Source organism: Mastomys coucha, unplaced genomic scaffold (genome assembly GCF_008632895.1).
Source record: "Mastomys coucha isolate ucsf_1 unplaced genomic scaffold, UCSF_Mcou_1 pScaffold21, whole genome shotgun sequence".
Taxonomy (NCBI): Eukaryota; Metazoa; Chordata; class Mammalia; order Rodentia; family Muridae; genus Mastomys; species Mastomys coucha.
In genome coordinates, this window is record NW_022196904.1 from 183,856,372 (window position 1) to 183,871,521 (window position 15,150).

Consider the following 15,150-nt stretch of genomic DNA (forward strand, 5'->3'; position numbering starts at 1 on the left):
TCTACAAAGGCACTCAGAGAACAAGAAAATCTAACTTGAAAGGGGGGAATAGGTAGATAGAATCACAGAAAGGGAGGTTCACTGATTAAATATACCACAAATCATAAAAGCCGGGTTGTAGAGTCTTTTATCACAAAGAAATTTTAATGGTATAGGCTTTGTAATTGGCAACATGAAAAAAAAAACAAAACATATTTTCTCACTGTCTAGTGCTGCTCTGTCCAGCAGTGTTGGGGCAGAAGGTGGAACGCAGAAATGCAGAAATGTCAGCCAGGCCAATTATATTTGTTATCCTTATCAAATTTCCTCAAGCAAAATGATTTCAAGAAAATACCAGTGGGCCATATAACAATGTTTGCCTCTTCTAGCAAGGCCAAATTGCTTCAGAGTTTATGTTAGGCATTTTATGCTATCTATGATTGTCAGCTGAAAAGTAGGGGTCTCGAGTTCAGAAGAAAAATGTTAAGTCTTCCTTTTTCTTGAAAGCCAATGTGGAGTAGAGTGGGAAAACATGGCAAAATTATACCCTGTCTTTGATCTGACTGAGAAGTAAATTACAAGGTAATTGTGAGCAGAGAACAATACCGGAGAGCTGTCCTTGCGATCCCAACTCTTCTAGTGTCTGAAACTTGAGAGATAGCTACCCTGGTGTATTCCAGGTAGGGGGACCATTTTTGATTATACCACGAATAGAAAAATAGAAGCACACTATGCACAGAAAGTCCTAGGTCCGCTATTTCTGACAAGTCTGATGCCAGGCAGACATTCATTATTGTGTGTATTCAAACATAACGTGTTTGCATTATATCCTGGGCACTTAATAGGTAGACTAGCTTTGGCATCTTAATTAATGAATTCTAAGCTTTATTTCATCATCTGCGAAGTAGGAATATTGCCACAAGGGTATTAAGTAAGTTAATGCCAAAAATACAGCTTATTCTTAGTTCCCAGTGCAAAATAAGCCTTCCATAAATGTTAATTACTTCTAACAGTCAAAAATAGTAATAAAAGCATTAAGTCTGGCATGTTAGATACTTTTGTTGTTGCTGGGACCAATGCTGAAAAGAAGTAACTAAGTAAAGGAGTGACTTGACTCTCTTTGGAAGAATAGAGTCCACTCTGGCACAGACGTCATGGCAGCAGGAAGGCAGGAGCACGGGCTGCTGGTCACAATTCTTGCAAAATAAAGAAACTAAGAGTGGACAGGAAATGGAGCTGGATCTAAAATATTGAAACCCAACCTCTGAGATTCACTTCTTCAAGCAAGGCTCCACCTCCTAAAGGGTCTAAAACTTAGATATCACTAGACATACTCAAACACATGAGCTCATGGGGACATTTCACATTCAAATGATGATCCTGGGTTATGACTTTACAAACCTATATACATTGAGCTAAATTATAAGTAACTAGCAACTGCTTTCAAATACCAACCCAAGTTGCCCCCCTATTGAGAGTTAGTATGTTCCAGGTAGAATAGACAGCTGAGTTGAAAAGGTCTGAGTAAAGGTTGAATTGTCAGGGTAATCATTCAAACTCTAAATCACATATCTCTTTATAGGCTTACGTTTTTCAATGCCTCCTTTAATAAGTGTCCTTCAAAGTGTTAACCTCCTCTCCAGACCACCACCCACCAGAGGTAGTGGAAAAGAAAAGTAAATAGGATAAAGGACAATGTGGACTTATTTTGAAATAGTTCTTTGGGGCGAATCCAATCTGTGTTGTCAGGATATCAGCAGTTCAGTTCACATGAATTAGCAGCAATTGCTCTATGCACTCACAAACACCATTCACAAATCAGCAATGGCCGGCCGTTTGATTCTGAAGAAACCACAAAGCTCTGCCAACTGGCCAGAGTCCATGGACTTGGCAAGAAGCTGCCAGAACACCACCAGAAGTTCTTTGGTGCATTTCTCTCTACTAAGTCATGACAAACAATGATCAGCAAAGAGTAGCAAGGTGAACCAACACTACAGAGCATTGTCCACTGTCTGTTGGGTTATATTTATACCCTTTCCAAACATCACATGTTCTATTAAGCATCTTCTCTAGCAAAACATCACATGCCTTTTTCCAGGAAGCTTCCAGAAAAACACCATGTGTCTCTTCACAGCAAAACATCCTCCCACGTGTCTGCTTCAGTAAAAGCATCCTCTCAGAAGACAGTTTCCAGAAAAACATCACATGACACAACTGAGTCTCCAATGAAACCAGACATTTCTACTTCATCTTTCCTTAACATGAGAATAATAACATCTACATATTAATTACTTCTCTGCTGCTGTAATAAAATACCACAACCCAAAGCCACTTTGTGGGGAGCCGCAGATGCCACCCTATATACATATATTTTGAAGACACAGACATCAGAACACCTGGTCTCCGGTCAGAGCAGAGAGCATTGATAATCAAGCCCTTAGTTGGAGAAGCTGAGTGCCTGTAGTTTGTGATGCAAGCTGGTATGATTTTCCCGCAGCCTATTATGCTTTGCCATGTAGCTGATGCTGATTGGGACCAGGGAAAGTATTTAACCCACGAGGGCTGGGGGCTGGAGAGAGACTGGAGAGAGAGAGTAAGTATGTGAAGATAGGAGTAAGTATGTAGAATTAGGGCTGGTGATGGGGTAGAAGAGTAAGCATGGGATATAGAAGAGTAAGTATAATAGACAGGAGCAAGTATGTAAGGATAGAAGTAAGATGTAGGAATAGAACTAAGAATAGGAATAGAAGTAGAAATAGTAATAAGTAAGATGTAAGAAACAAGATGTAACTAATAAAATGTAAGTAGAGATAAGTGAGATGTAACAAGCAAGATTACAAGGATCCTAATAAAACTGCATGGGGAAGAGCTTGGTGTTTGCCTCCTTGCTTCTGCTGGACCGGTAAGGCGGCTTACACAACTTAAGGAAGAAAGGGTTTGTTTTAGTTAACGTCCCTACAGAAATGAGAGTCCATAATGGCTGATAAGGCATAGCAACAGAAGCAGGAGAGAGAAAAAGAGAAAGAGAGAGAGAACAGGAAGTGAGATAAGGTTATGAATCCTCAAAGCCCGCCCCTCTCCACAGTGACTTCCTTCCTTTAGACACCTCCTAAAGGCTGTATCACTTTTCCAAACACTGAGGGCCAAACTGAGGGCCAAATTTTCAAATGCATGAACTTGTGGGGGACAATTCTCATTTAGACCATGGCAAAGTATTCCACAGCACTATTTTGAGAAGTTAAATATGATAATAAATTTAAAGTGCTTAGATACCAACTTGACATAAAGACTGGTAAATTTTATTTTAAATCTTGTTTTCAAAATCAAGTACTTAATATGCAGGAAACCAAGATCTTAGACATGAATAGCATTACACTGGAAATTGTGGGTCACACCCTCTATACCAAAGCAGTGTTTATCCTCGAGGCTCTACCAAATGCACTTAGCTGTGGTGGTTAAAGATATATGACTACTTGGGGGAATGTCTGAGCCTGATTTAACTTGCTAAAAGGTAATGGTAACCATCATTCCAAATCTTCCACTCTCCTATGACCCAAACACTCTTATGGCCCTCATGAGCCAGAAAAAAATATCATAGCATAATTAAATGCTCCTCCAAGAAGATACAACTGAATTCAGGATCTCTGATTCCTAACACCCTTTGGAGCTGGGGAGACTTGGGTTGAAATCCTAAGCTGAAAAGCTGGTGTTCCATATGGCACACAGGGGACAGCAACTGCAGGTTCCTGTAGACATTTTCTTTTTCTTAATATTACACATTCTTAATGTTACAAGTACATACAAGCATGACAAATGGAGGTCCATGGAATGACCATTAGCGTTAATATGTGTATAAAGAACCCATCAAACCAGTCTTTGCAAATAAAAGACCGTATAAATGCTAATAGCCCCTCCTCTTACGAGTAATAATAATGTGTCATCCGGCTGAAACAGTTTCTTAAGTATTTTATGTTCTCTGCTAGAATCAAGTCATTAATCCCATTTATGCAGTTAACAGGGAAGTCCTGTGTAGAAATTAAGGTCCTGAACAAAAGTACTGGAACTAATGACAAAGGGGAATAATTTTTCACTACAGCTATAATGTTGCTTTGCTAAATAGCATTTTTTGACCTGAACTTTACTTGGAATATTGAATACTCTACCCTGAAAAGACATCAGTACTCTTTTCAGGGTGGTTAACTCACATTGCCCTGTCTGCCCAGCCACCTCCCTTCTCTAAAGCACACATATCCCTGCAGATGTATAAAGGCTCCCAGCTCTGGTGATGCTTTTGTCAACTAGGACAGAGACTCAACACACTGTGCCATACTTCCCAAACTTTCTTGATATGAAGGTGTAGGAAGAATAATAAATGAAAAAAGTGGAAAGCCTTTGATAAACATTTCTTTGAAAATGTAGCCATTTGATAACTATATATGTACACACATATATTTATAACTATATAGTTATATTAAGTTATAAATAGATATACCAAACATAGTTATAAATATATTTATATACATTTATAATTATAAATATATGTGCATGTATAAGTGTGCTCTTACAAGATCTATAAAAGTGTCTTATATAACCTCCTCTAAATTCATTTGGCAAAGGTGATATTTATTAATAATATTGTATATGTCCAATATTTTTAACTGCCATAACAGTACTTAATTCCATATAATAAAATAATACCACTGGAAAAGTCTGTGTCCTGTCTAAATTAAGATAAGTGCTTTTCTCCAATCGTGACAGTTGACAAATTTTTCCAATAACAATAGCTTTTATGACTATGTCCAGGTGGGCTGAGATAAGCTGAAAGTCAGAGTAAAACACAGCTTGCCCAACTTTAATCGCCAGCATCAGAAGGTTCCACAGTTATTAGTTTCTGTGCTTCGGTGACTCAATTCTGACAACTATCCTTCATCTACTGGTCATCACAGCACAGAAGACTGCTCCTTGTTACACATGTAAATGTGCCCAGGGCTACGTAAACTCTTTTGTTTTCTCTCTTGCTTCTTCCTGTACCACCATTCCTAATTACTGTTTTATTCAATCTGGCAAAAGCTCTGGAGCTTTCATGACATCAAAAAGAGATCTGGAAATTTAGTACATCCATGTCTCAGAGTCTAACATTTTATTAGATATTTGCTTTATTTTCATTTCAAATGTTCTCCCCTTTCCTGGTTTCCCCTCTGAAAACCCCCTATTCCCTACTCTCTCCCCCTGCTCACCAACCCACCTCCTGTTTCCTGGCCCTGGCATTCCCCTACACTGGGGCATAGAGCCCTCACAGGACCAAGGGCTTCTCTTCCCATTGATGACCAACTAGGCCATCCTGTGATACATTTGCAGCTGGGGCCATGAGTCCCACTATGTGTACTCTTTGGTTGGTGGTTTAGTTCCTGGGAGGTCTGAGGGTACTGGTCAGTTCATATTGTTCCTCCTATGGGGTTGCAAACCCCTTCAGCTCCTTGGGTCCTTTCTCTAGCTCCTTCATTGGGGACCCTGTGTTCAGTCCAATGGATGACTGTGAGCATCCACTTCTGTATTAGTCAGGCACTGGCAGAGCCTCTCAGAAGAAAGCTATATCACGGTCCTGCCAGCAAGCACTTGTTGACATCCACAATAGTGTCTGGGTTTGGTGATTGTATATGGGGTGATTCCCCGGGTGGGGCAGTCTCTGCATTGTCATTCCTTCAGTCTCTGCTCCACACTTTGTAACTCCTTCAATGGGTATTTCATTCCCCCTTTTAAGAAGGATCGAAGTATTCACACATTAGTCTTCCTTCTTGAGTTTCATGTGGTTTGTGGATTGTATCTTGGGTATTCTGAGCTTCTGGGCTAATATGCACTTATCAGAGAGTGCATACCATGTGTGTTCTTTTGTGATTGGGTTGCCTCACTCATGATAATATCCTCCAAATCTATCCATTTGCCTAAGAATTTCATAAATTCGTTGTTTTTAATAGCTGAGTAGTACTCCATTGTGTAAATGTACCACATTTTCTGTATCCATTCCTCTGTTGAAGGACATCTGGGTTCTTCCCAGATGCTCCAAGATGTAATAAGGACACATGTTCCTACTATGTTCATAGAAGCATTATTTATAATAGCCAGAGTCTAACATTTTAAAGCGTCTCAAAAATAAAGACATGATTATAGAAGAGACTGTTTTTTAAGAACAAGAGGATTAGGAGAGGTCAATAAGGGTATCTAAAAGCGAATTGTACCATGTTTCATGTTCATGTGTCCTCATTTTATATTTGCTGTTCTGATATGATACCCTGACAAAGAAACTTTAAGAAAGAGTTTATCTGGCTTACACTCTCAGATTACAGTTCAGCACCACAGGGATGTCAAGGAAGAACTGGAAGCTGCTAGTCACATCTACTGTAGCAATGTTTTTTCATATAAATCTTGGAAGCGAGTTCTTACTATTCCCCCAAATGTTTTATGTTTCTGAATGTAAGGCACATTCACAGCCTTTATGTGTTGATATACTTTGAACAGAGCAACATCTGAGCCATTTCCTAACTTCTACACGATTAATTCACATCTGCCAATAATCCCAAGTTATTACTAAATTCTATATTCTACCTTGACTGCCCTGGACCCAGAGGGCCACCCAACTGAGTCACACTCTCCCAGATCCTTCACATACTGTCTATACCTCCCTGTCTTCCACTCTTCTCAAGGATGGCATCTCTCTTCTCCTTCTCCTTCTCCTTCTCCTCCTTCTCCTTCTCCTTCTCCTTCTCCTCCTTCTCCTTCTCCTTCTCCTTCTCCTTCGCCTTCTCCTTCTCCTTCTCCTTCTCCTTCTCCTTCTCCTTCTCCTTCTCCTTCTCCTTCTCCTTCTCCTTCTCCAGCATGGTTGATCTCCCTCTTCCTCCTCCCCAAGCCCAGGAATCCTAAAAGTCCCACCTCTGTCTGCTCTGCCCAGCCATTAGCTGCCAGCATCTTTACTTACCAATCAGAACCAATTGGGGGCAGGGTCCCTCAGTATCTTACATGGAGACATTCATGTATGCAGTTTGGGGGACCAAAATTAACATTATAATAAAAGCAGCATTAGGCCAAATCCACTACAATCTACCACCAAGGGAAGAGACCACAGAGAAATTAAGACATGCACTCAGTGCACAGTTTGATCTCCATATTTTTATAGTCCTTAGTCCAGTTTCTAGGAAATAGTACTGTCCACAGTGGATTGTGTATGTCAAATCAATTAACAACTGATCAAGACAACCCTCCAAACAAATTCCACAGATGAATCTGATCTAGCCCCTTCACTGAGACATTCTTTCCAGGTGATTCTAGACAATGTCAAGAGGACAATTAAAATTAACCATCCATCTGAAAATGCTAACAAAAAAAATGCATATCCATGCCGGCTTCTTTGTACCTCACATATTCCCAGATAATATTAAGTGTGGTTTTTTTGTTTGTTTGTTTTAGAGCTTTATTGTGGAAAGGCAGAGAGAGAGAAAAGAGTAAAAAAGCAGAGGGCAGCCATGGCCACGTGGAGAGAGGGAAAAGAGAGGGGGAGAGAGGGAGCAAGAGGTGAGAATAAGAGACAAGAAAGAGAGCAAGAGCTTAAGAGGGTGATTTTTTAATGTAATATCTCTTCTCCTTCATTTGTTTTTTTCCTAAGGTTTCCTGGTTTCAAAGCCCTATCACTTTATGTATTTAATAATATCTTTTGTTGCAGAGTGCTAGCTCTAGAAAGATATGCACACAGGTAATGGAATAAAAAGTACATATTGCTTCCTCTTTCACTCAAAGGAGACTATAAAGAAGAAGAGAGAGCCTGTCTTCATTATTGTAAATGTGCTCCAGGTCCTATTTGTGACCCAAACAGCTCTGTCCTTTTTTTTCCCCTAGGAATGTCATTTATATTAATCAGCATTCCATTGATGAAACAAAACACCAAGATAAACAGCTTCAAGTGAAAAGGAGATTTATTTGGGGCCTGGGTTTAAATGCATGATTGACATATTACTTTTAGTCTGAGGTAAAGAAAAACATTGTAGTAACAAGGGTATAGGGTTGAGGATGATTACTTCATGGCAGCTTGGAAACAAAAAACAAAACAAGGCCAAAAAACAAACCAAAATATAAAAACAGAAGGGTCAAGGAAGAAGATATTACCTTCAAAGACATAGTCAGATGAAATATCCCTCCGCGTATACTCTAGCTCATAAGGTGTAACTACTGGAGTTAAGCCTTCATCATATAAGAATGTGCCACATATTTCCTTGTTAAAGAATTGCCACTGTAGCTATAGTAAATAGAATAATAGTGTTTATACTGATATTTAGAAGTCAAAATATTCAAGCAAACTGCCATCGGTATTCTATGCAATGGTTAAAGGTTAGAAGTTAGAGGGACATTTATGTGTCAGAGACAGTGGGGATTTGAGGAAAGCATGTAAATGGCTACAATAGCAATACTACCATGGTCTCCCATCATCATCTCTTCATAAGTGTGAGAGTTGAATAGGTATGGCCTCCATAGATTCATGTGTCTATGAGTATCAATTGAATCCTTGGTACAGAGGGACAGGCACTATTAGGAGGTGTGGCCTTGTGGGTGTAGGTGTGGATGGATGGACTATATCTCTGTGGGGGTGGGCTTTGAGGTATCCTATACTCAAGCTCTGTCCAATGTAGAACACTGTCTCCTTTTGCTGCCTTCGCAAAATATAGAACCCTTAACTCTTTCTCTAGCACAATGTCTGCCTGGAAGATGTCATGCTTCCTACCATGATGATTTGGACTAAACCGATGAAACTGTAAACCAGTCCCAATTAAATGTTTTCCTTTATAAGAGTTGATTTGGTAATGGTCTCCTTTCACAGCAATGAAAGCCAAACTAAGACAAAGTTGGTACCAAAGACCAACTTGCTGTGATAAGTTTGTCTATGTTTTTGTTTGGAGTAATGTAGATTTTAGGACTTTTGGTTAAGAAAGCAGTGGAATTCTTTAAGTACAAACATGCAAGACAGTAGTGGTAAGAGATATTTGAACTCTGGGGGCCTGGCTCAAGGATTTCAAAGGACAAGACTTTTAGTATGTTGCTTAGGGATCATTCTTGAAGAATATGGCTGCTTTTTGCCCTTATCTGAAGAGTCTGCCTAAGGCTAAGGTGAAAAGAATTAGATTAATTGCACTGACAAAAAAAAAATCTTAAAGCAACCTGCATAGACTCTGTTTAGTAGTTCACTCTTATGAAGAGTATTTTGATGAAATAGAGTAAGCTTAGAAAGGAAAAATACATAATGTGTAGTTTAAGGATTAAAGGACCACTAGAAAGTGCAATGGAACTAAATTTTGTGCTCAAGACTTTTAAACAGAACTAAGAAAGTATTGACCTTGGGACAAGATCCTACCCAGCTAAGCTTCTGCCTTGTGAAATGGAATTAAAGAATAGCTTAGATCCAGGCATGGTGGTACATGCCTTTAATCCAAGCTCTCAGGAGACAGAAGCATGCTGATCTCTGAGTTCAAGGCCAGTCTGGTCTACAGACCAAGTTCCAGAACAGCCAAGATTAGGCAATAAAAGAATCCTTCAAAAACTGGAAGTTGATGAAGATGTAATGGAAAAAGGAGGTCATGTTCCAGCCCTAGCAAGCAGCAAACTTCGGCAATCTTGGTCATGTGGTTCTTGTTTTAGAGTCAAATATTTAAAAAAAAGCGGGGGAGGGGTTGTGGAATCTACCTCCATGACTAAGGAAAGCTGCTGAGGCTAGGTATATAGCAGCAAGATCAAGATCAAGATGCAGAATTCTTAATTCCTTCTCCAGCACCATGTCTGTCTGGATGCTTCCTTCCTACCATGGTGATAATGGACTTAGCCTTTGAAACTCTAGACAGCCCCAATTAAGTATTTTCCTTTATAGCAAAGAGTTGCCTTGGTATAGTATCTCTTCACAACAATGAAACCCTAATACAATAACCAACTTCAAGAAAACACTAATGATAATGTTCCCTTTAAACTTCTCCCCAATTTGTATCACAGGGCATCATTGCTTTTGTTATGGTGTTGTCTTCATATATGTTTAAAGTCAAATAGATAGAGCCAAAGTCACCAAGTGAGATTATTTTTTTAATTTTAAAAAATGCTGAAAATTGAATTCTTTACTTGGAATAACATATTCTTGCCTTGTGAACCAGATTTTTAAAAAAGATAATGTTTGCTATAAAACAAGGGAGACTAAAATATTTACAATCCCAGATCTCAAAGATCAGACAATGCTACATTCTAGAGTTCAATATTTTCCAGGTAGTAGGACGATAACAGCATTTTCTAAATTCAAATATCAACTCTAAGGGCCTCAGAAGCCCAACCTTGAGACAGAGGAAAAACTTTTAAAGTATCTTGTAAAGTCATGTCTTCATTTTATTTATCATTTGTAGATATCTATTTTAAATGATGAAAAAAATTAGATAACATATTCAAGGTAATAAAAATTTCTAATAGCCAAGATCTCCACCATCAAATTTGCCTGGGCTCAATTATTTCTATGTAGTAAACAACACTGGATATCTGGATTTCTTGCATATTTACAGCCTAAACTGTAATGTCTTCTGGTCTTCCAAATTGTCTCTGCCTTCTTTTCATCTCTCAGTGGGTGGATCACCCCTCTTCCTTCATATCATCCCTTTTTATTGCTCAACCCTCACAGCTGACCTTGACTTTGGAAAAATCACTTCTGACTTTACTGATGGTACTAGGCCATGTAATAAGAATGTATGATTCAAAAACTAATAGGTATTGCACTGAAACACAATGGAGGAAGAATTTTAGATTCTAGAAAATGTTTTATATTTGATTCCATAAATCTTAACTGAGAAAACTCATTTTTTTGAGAGTTGAATCAGGATGAGATGAAAGTCTCAGTTAAGTTTGAAGAGGATGTTTTTCACATCCAGTTTGACAGCCATGGTTTTCTCCTGCCAAGGGTTCATGACATTTTAAGTAACCTCAGATTCTCATTAGTCCCATGGTGTATGTTGCACTGGAAAGACAAGCTTGCTCCAGTTCATGGCTTAGTTGGCCCCATCTTTGGCAAAACACATTTTAGCTTCACAAAGTAGCTTATCATATCAGACTACTTTTTTATCCAAAATTCAAGAAAAATTCCTGTATGAGGTGCTATGAAGACACAACAAGACAAATATTCTCTGACTTGTACTTGCTGTCAAGATATCTAATGATTAAATTCCATAAAGATGAGAGAAATACCAGTAAAATGACATTGAATGATAGAATTATTTAGTGGGAGAGAATAAAAATAAATTTTAGTCAATTCTCTCACATTTCTATTGATCCAGAGGTCTCAATTTTCATTTATCATAAGATGCAGATTTAATATAGATTAGAAAATCCTCGATGAAAGATGGCTCTAGAAAACATGCCAAGAAAACCAAAATTGGTGTTGTATTATATAGTTCACTGGTATTTTTTAAACCAATACTTATAATTTAGTAGATCTGAGAAAGTGGTCACACCAACAGAAGCCTTAGACTTCAACAAATGGATTGCCCTGAACAAAAATCCCTTGTACACCTATCCATAAATGATGGCACTACATCTACAAAGATGCAGAGTGGTCATTATAAATGTGAATAACAGTAAAATATGTAGCATAACTTGGACCCTATAACAATGTAAACAGCATGCAGAGCATCTATCAGGCACCAATGTGAGCAATATAACAAATGTGAGAAGAGTTTAAGTCATAGGGTCATAGAGGAGTCACTTGCACATTAGCTCTTTACCCATTCATGGCCTGATAGCAAACACCAAAAGACATAGATTAGGGAGAAATAAATAGAGAGAAATGGAACATATATGTATAACCTGCATTGGGTTTAGATTTCCCCTTCTAACTCTCTTCAGTTTTTTGTTGAAATTTAAGTCTTTGGTTTTATGGTAATTTGAAAGAACAGTAAATACTTATGTGTTTGGATTTTATAATTATCTTCAGTGATTCCAACAAAAGCCTAAAGAAGAGGATCTTCCTTAAGCTACTAAACACAGTTATATTTTACAAGATAACTAAGGAGAAATTCTAAAATGCTCCAATGTTTTCTAGGCCTTTTCAATTTCTCTTGTCTATCAGGATGTCCATTAGAAACTGTCATCAGGATTTTCTCTCAGGTGACTTTCTAAGGCAGGACCAGCCAGAAGGCACAGGCCTCACTAGTAGAAGGGGAGTCACAGGGCAGCAGGGACAGGATCCTCTCAGCCTCCAAGTGACAGCAGTGGATCTGCAATCCTCTCTGCCCCCTCCTTGTAAATGGAGAGCCTGCCTCCAGGGAGTGCTTTAACCCAGAGACTCACCCATCTACACCTGGGATTTACCAGAGGAGAGCTGATTTCCCAGAAGTACTGACACAGGCTTACAGACCCACAGGAGGAACAAGCTCTAGTCACAGACAGCAAGAACATCTAACATCAGAGATCAACAGATGGTGAAGGGCAAACACAAGAATCTTACCAACAGAAACCAAGACTACTTGGCTTCATCAGAACCTAGTATTCCCAACACAGCAAGTCCTGGATATCCCAAAGCACTGGAAAAGCAAGATTTGGATCTAAAATCATATCTCACGATGGTGCTAGAGGAATTTAAGAAGGACATGAATAACTCCCTTATAGAAATACAGGAGAATACAGGTAAAGAGGTACAAGCCCTTAAAGAGGATACAAAAAAAAAATCCCATAAAGAAATACAGGAGATCACGAGTAAACAAGTAGAAGCCCTTAAAGAGGAAACACAAAAATCCCTTAAGTAATTACAGGAAAACACAATCAAACAGGTGAAGGAATTGAGCAAAACCATACAGGACCTAAAAATGGAAGTAGAAACAATTAAAGAATCACAAAGAGAAACAACTCTGGAGTTAGAAATCTTAGGAAAGAAGTCAGGAAACATAGATGCAAGCATCACTAACAGAATACAAGAGATAGAAGAGAGAATCTCAGGGGCAGAAGATACCATAGAAAACATTGACACAACAGTCAAAGAAAATGCAAAATGCAATAAGATCCTAAACCAAAATATCCAGGAAATCCAGGACAGAATGAGAAGACCAAACCTAAGGATAATAGTTATAGAAGAGAGTGAAAACCTCCAACTTAAAGGGCCAGTAAATATCTTCAACAAAATTATAGAAGAAAACTTCCCTAACCTAAAGAAAGAGATGCCCATGAACATCCAAGAAGCATATAGAACTCCAAATAGACTGGACCAGAAAAGAAATTCCTCCTACCACATAATAGTCAAAACAAAAAAATGCACAAAACAAAGAAAGAATACTAAAAGCAGTAAGGGAAAAAGGTCAAGTAACATATAAAGGCAGGCCTATCAGAATTACACCAGACTTCTCACCAGAGATTATGAAAGCTAGGAGATCCTGGAAGATATCATACAGACCCTAAGAGAACACAAATTCCAGCCCAGACTACTATACCCAACAAAATTCTCAATCACCATAGATGGGGAAAAAAGTATTCCATGACAAAACCAAATTCACACAATATATTTCCACAAATCTAGCCCTTCAAAGGGTAATAAATGGAAAACTCCAAACTACATCCCTGAAAAAGCAAAAATGTAATCTTCCAACAAAACTAAAAGAAGATAGCCACATGAATGGAATTCCAGCTCTAACAAAAATAACAGGAAGCAACAATTACTTTTCCTTAATATCTATTAATATCAATAGACTCAATTCCCCAATAAAAAGACATAGACTATCAGATTGGGTACGTAAACAGGACCCAACATTTTGTTGCATACAGGAAACCCACCCACATCAGTGACAAAGACAGACACAACCTCAGAATTCCACATTGCTGTTGATCACCAGAGGAAGTCAGGAATGGAACTCAAGCTGGTCAGGAAACAGGAGCTGACACAGAAGCCATGGAGAGATGTTTCTTACTGGCTTGCTTTTCCTGGCTTCCTCATCCTGCTCTCTTATAGAACCCAAGACTTCCAGCCCAGGGATGGCACCACCCACAAGGGGCCCTACCCCCTTGATCACTAACTGAGAAAATGCCCCACAGTTGGATCTCATGAAGGCACTTCCCCAACTGAAACTCCCTTCTCTGTGATAACTCGAGCCTGTGTCAAGGTGGCACTCAAAACCAGTCAGTACAAGGACCCTGTGCTCAGTCAAATGAACGGCTGTGAGCCTCTACTTCTGTATTAGTTGGGTACTGGCAGAGCCTCTCAGGAGTCCTTCATTCAGTCTCTGCTCCATAGTTTGTCTCTGCAACTCCTTCTGTGGGTATTTTGTTTCCCCTTTTAAGAAGGAATGAAGTATCCACACTTTGGTATTCCTTCTTCTTGAGTTTCTTGTGTTTTGTGGATTGTACTCTGGGTATTCTGATCTTCTGGGCTAATAATATTCACTTAGCAGAGACTGCATACCATGTGTGCTCTTTTATGATTGGGCTACCTCACTCAGGATGATATTCTCCAGATCCATCCATTTTCCTAAGAATTTCATAAATTCATTGTCTTTAATAGCTGAGTAGTATTCCATTGTGTAGATGTACCATATCCATCCCTCTGTTGAGGGACATCTGGGTTCTTTCCAGCTTCTAGCTACTATAAATAAGGCTGCTATGAACATAGTGGAGCATGTGTCCTTATTGCATGTTGGAGGATCTTCTGGTATATGCCCAAGAGTAGTATTGCTGGGTCCTCTGGTAGTACTATGTCCAATTTCCAGAGGAACAGCCAAACTGATTTCCAGAGTGGTTGTACCAGCTTGCAATCCCACCAGCAATGAAGGAGTGTTCCTCTTTCTCCACAACCTCTCCAGCGTCTGCTGTCACCTGAGTTTTTTATCCTAGCAATTAAGACTGGTGTGAGGTGGAATCTCAAGGTTGTTTTGATTTGCATTTCCCCAATGACTAAGGATGTTGAACATTTCTTTAGGTGTTTCTCAGCCATTCAGTATTCCTCAGTTGAGAATTCTTTGTTTAGCTCTGTACCCCATCTTTAATAGTGTTATTTGGTTCTCTGGAGTCTAGCTTCATGAGTTCTTTGTATATGTTGGATATTAGCCCTCTATCAGATATAGGATTGCTATGAGGGTGTTCCTCCACCAACCCACCCACTCCTGCCTCCCTGCCCTCGCATTCTTC